The sequence below is a fragment of the Lissotriton helveticus genome, chromosome 1_1 (assembly GCF_964261635.1).
Source record: "Lissotriton helveticus chromosome 1_1, aLisHel1.1, whole genome shotgun sequence".
Classification (NCBI taxonomy): domain Eukaryota; kingdom Metazoa; phylum Chordata; class Amphibia; order Caudata; family Salamandridae; genus Lissotriton; species Lissotriton helveticus.
Genome location: NC_136057.1, coordinates 654,253,247 through 654,258,296, shown reverse-complemented (window position 1 = coordinate 654,258,296; position 5,050 = coordinate 654,253,247). Strand labels below are relative to the sequence as shown.

General features: G+C 40.6%; 1 pseudogene; it reads right to left on the bottom strand.

Annotated features, from left to right (window-relative positions):
- Positions 1-1,968: 1,968 nt before the first annotated feature.
- LOC144762595 (protein tweety homolog 2 pseudogene) lies at positions 1,969-2,728 on the bottom strand (annotated as a pseudogene).
- Positions 2,729-5,050: the final 2,322 nt, after the last annotated feature.

The following is a 5,050-nucleotide window of genomic DNA, read 5'->3' as shown; positions in this document are numbered from 1 at the left end:
TAGAATTATTATTACTCATGTTATTTGAAGTATATAGGAGAATGAAATATATTAAGTAAAGAAAAAAAATAATAAAAAATAATGAACTTACAATACTGGATGAGTTGCGAACAAAAACTGCATAACGCTGTGGCAAAATTGAAGAAAAAACGATGTATCAGCGTGCCCAAACACTTAATTATGAAAAACACTTGTTAAAAACAAAATCATCGGTGAAATTGAATTAAAGATGGAGGCACGCACGTACGTGTACTATGCACGTGACCTCAAACGTAGATGTTCATGCGCCGGTTCTCTTTTGTTAGATCTGTCACCTAGCAACGTGACGTCAATTGACCAAGTACTCATCCAGAGCGTGGTAGACGTTCTTTTACGTAGAGGGTGACGTAGATAACCAGGCGCTCGCGCTCCGTGTAGAACACAGTTCGGAGGAGCGCGCACTAACGGAGAACAAATTCGAATAAAAACACAAGGTAAGAAAATTGATAGAAATTGGCAAAATCAATCGATTTACTTACGATTAACACAGCAGGAAGATATCCAGCAATTGTAGTTCATCCGCAATCTTCCTTATATTGTTTTAAAAAAAAAATAATAATAATCAGTTGAAGAAAATATTTGATCACGAAGAACTTGAAGTGATGTCGAAGTATCTCGAAGATAGAGAAACGACGAGGAAAAGGAATTTTTTTTTTTAAAGCAAATTCAACGTGAGTTCTAAATTCTTCTTCCTGTTGTTTCCATGAAATCCCGATCGTCGCCAGTTGTAGTATCAATAAATTACGAATCCAGCTGGTTTAAGTAGTAGATTTATTCCGTAGTAAATGGCACGTCAATACATAACAGCTGACTACAGAAACTGACTTGTGGAAACATCACGAGTCATATGGTATGTGGAACATTCAGTTCAAAGGAATACAGCCTGCTTAAAGGGAAACTTACAATAACATTTATGCAATACTACATCATCCAACCTCATAATCCACTACAGGTGCATAGAGGAACAGGGTCAGATTTTGACCATAGTAGATAATGCTGGACCATAGATTGTAGACGGTTCATCCCGTAGCGAAAACTCCTGTTCCAGAAGGGCCTCTTGCATTCACTGGGATAGTGTTTTAAGTACAATTGTTTTTATTTTTATTTTATGAAGAATACAGTATAATATAGAGGCTTGTCACAATGTCCCTCCTGTTCATTCCTCGTTAACTTGGCGATAGACAGTATCTTGTCTTCTCCCAAAATCACCTTTTGGAATGTAGAAAATGATAAATTACGTCCTAAAATGTGTGGAGGGTGACAGCTAAGGGATAAAGAAGGTCGCTGGTGGAAGACAGAAGTTAATACACAACACCACTTCCTCCATGACAAGCACAGTCTCCACAGAGTAGGTACCGTTGCTTCAAATGTTCGCACTCCATTGTGGCAAAAACAGCATACCATTAGATGACATCTGGGGTGCAACAACACACCTCTGTATTTTGACAAAAAACACACACACACGCTATGATGAAGGCCACCATTGGGTAAGCTGCTGTGTCGCAGACATCTGCACGGGATATTGTCGGGACCATCTCTGGTACAGCAACAAGTTTGCATCAGGTGCTATCTGGAACTTGCAAGTGTGTGGCACAGATCTTGTGCAGGCTATGCCATGGAGTCCATAAAGGGCATAGCCTGGAACCTGTTCAACCCATAGTAAGGGATTCACGCAGTGTACCTGGAACTCATGCTGAATTTGGACCGTAAGCTGCACAGGATGTTTTAGGGAACCTGCACAAAGTGTGGCTACGAATGCACTGAGAGTGTTTGTATAGGGATCATGCCCAGGAATGTATTCCAGAATCCACACAGGGAGTGGTGCAAGATACTCCCAGGTCATAGTTTGGATTCCACAGAAGGCATTCTCTCGAACCTGTGCAGGATGTAGTCCATATCCTGCCATGACCTGGAACCTGTGCTGGACCTCTAGGCGGTAACGTCAGTCCCATAATGTCGTATTTGTTCATCAGCAACAGAAAGGTAGTTGGCCCTCTTGCTGGGTGAATAATGTACTCCGAGACTGGTGCATTGGAGATGGTCTGTGCTGGGGGGTGAAGGCTGGTCTGGCTCCCGAGGCTACTGCTGTAGCTGCAGAAACTGGGCATCGGCCCCCCGTCGGGGTTGTGGGCAGCAATGCGGCGGGCCTGTGGGTTGAAGGGGTCCTCCTCATCAATGTCGGTGTACTCCCGATCCCGGGCTGCGCACTGTTTCCAGGCCTGCGGTATTGCGACCACCATGAGGAGAAGGCTACAGCTGCTAGCAGCGAGAACAAGCCCAGGTACAACAGCCCTTCCACCCCATCATAGCAGATTCCAACAAGGGCATCCAGTTAGTCCTTGTGCAGCCCGCTGCAGTCTAACATGGCGGTGAGCTGGTGAAGGGAGGCTTCAGAGGAGTTCAGGATCTGCTGGATTCCCAGAAGGTCTTTCTGCGCTGAAGGGAAAATCGGAACAGCAAACTGCAGCAAACCCTGGATCTGTATCTGCATGGTGATGAGTGACCGCTGGAACACAGTGAGAGATTGGTGAAAGGGGTTGATGAGGCTCTGGCTGCAATACAGATAGTAGTGGACCACATCTGTGCTGAGTCGATCTCGTGTCTGGTTCATGATAAATTTGTCTGGAGCCACACAAAAGTCACTCGTTCCCATAGCTACTGAGGTATCTGCGGCCAGCGATGCCCAGCTCAGAATTGGTTGACACATCATATGCTTAATATCAGCAGTAAAGTCAATTAATGGTAAATGTATTTGATTTTAAACTTGCTTTTCTTGGACCCATGTGATATTTGATAGTTTTCTTTTTTTAACATATGTATGTGTGGTTTTTCGTATAGTGTGAACCTAACCAATAAGGGTGTGAAGATTTCCTTTCTCTTGATCCAATTGACAGACAGGACAGAGTGCTACAACATTTGTTTTAGTTGTACATATCACAATGTTATATTAATGTGTGATCCTAGAGGAGAGCTTTCCTTCACACAGCCACCAAGACACTCTGAAGGTCTGTGCTCCGAACAGACTTCCCTAAGCCTTTTGCTGAGCCATAAGCTCTGACCCGTTCATATGCCCATGCAAGAATATATGCTATTTTTCCAAGACTTCACTGAATTTCCTGAACTTCTCGTCATGAAAAGGTCTATTTGAATTGCTTACAGCTTTATGCTTTAACCTCTCGATTTCAAACTCTTTAAGGTTTCTAAAAGATACCTTTCTCTCATTTTATAGACTTAGGATAGGGATTTGTTTTATGGAACACACTTTATGCAATTGTTCTGTATTGTATTGCTGATGAAATGATTATTTGTTGATGACAAATAAATAAATAGTTACTAAAAGACTTTAATAAAACTCTTTAAACTAATACCAAATTCTCATCATTGACTGCCAATAGTTGATTGTGATTCGTAATTCGAATATTGGTTTGCAGCTTCTGACAAATTCTTACCTACATCCAAGGTCCAGAGCCCAAGGGCCCAGTAACAGCTGGGACTTTAATTTCAGGTAGGCTGAAACACAAATTCTTTATCGTAAACCAAATATTTATTAAAGTGTCATGCTCCACCAATGCTGGTTGCATAGGATGAAGTACAGAGTGAGAAAGAGGAGCTGCAAAATGTAAGAAGTGCCCACGATAGATAAAAACGTAATGCTCATTTACCCAAAGCCTGAGTTGAAGATTGGCGGAGTGCTGTTTTCTGAGTTGGTTGCAGGTGCTGAATTACAGGTGACTATTAATAGGGTTATGCGTTACATTTTGTGTTGGTATTTATAATTTGCGATTTGTGTAAGGATTGATTAATGAATTGAACTAAGTAGCCTGTAATTTGTTGAGATTTATTTGCATTTGCCAAAGAAGATAAAAGGGTTATCGGACTAAGAAGTAGTCTTGATCATGGGATAGAGAAATAAACAAGGAGTTGATTTGGTATTCTTGTCTGCTGATGATTTGAAGTGCAGGTCGTGAGACATCTCCGACTGCACAATTGAGATAGGGACTGTAAAATATTGTTGTGATTGTACTAACATTGATCAGTGTTAGTGAAACCTGATGTGCAAAGGTAAAACTGCAATGATTAGCTCATTTCTTATTAGTAGCGATTTGATTGGCGTGCTTCGAACTCTTTTGAATGACAAAAGTCGGAAGGTGTAAAAACCTGTTGTTGAAGTGATCTATCGATTTCTTTAGGAGCAGACAAAGTTGGATATTTTATGTAGCATAGAATTGCAGAATTTCAGCTTTATGTGTGTACAAAGAAATTGTAAATCTGGGTGATATATGAACGACCATCTCCTGTTTGTTTTATACAAACACAATGCTAATCCATTTTACTGCTCACATTCAATCACCTGTAGCCTTAAGAAACAGATTTTTGACTTAAAAGAGGTATTTGCACATATACAATTCATCCTTAAATTTAATTGGCCCTATTTGTAAAAGTATTTTTGGGCATAAATGCACATCTGCAGACTAAAAAATCTCATTTGCGTCTTCATGAATGCATAAAATGCTCCCTGGCAGTCATAAATGGATTTACTACTGAGGATTTCTCTAAGTGTACAGATAAATCTGCAGTAATAAAACACACACATGGGGTCTCAACTGGGCATTACAAGTAGACTTGTGTGAAATGTAAATGGTGCAGCTGTAATGCACATAGTTTCAGGAATTTTGCATTATGGTTGTTATGCAGACTTCCTGAAATTACACTATTAAGCCATTATACCACATTGTGTAATTACACTGAAGTAAGCTATTGAGATTACCAGATAATCAATTCCTCTGTGTTATATGTGTACATTTTAAATATTAGTCCTCCCATCTGTCAGTCAAATCCATACTGGGAATCTTCTTCTTACTTCCTGCAGTTGAATCATCAGACCTGTGGTCTCTTGCTCCTCTTCTTTACATGTCCCATCATAGCCCTATGGAAAAATATGCATACAATTAGGACCAATTTAGAAGGAAACAAGGATTAAGTATAGTTCTTCCCTGCCTTTTTTGGCAGG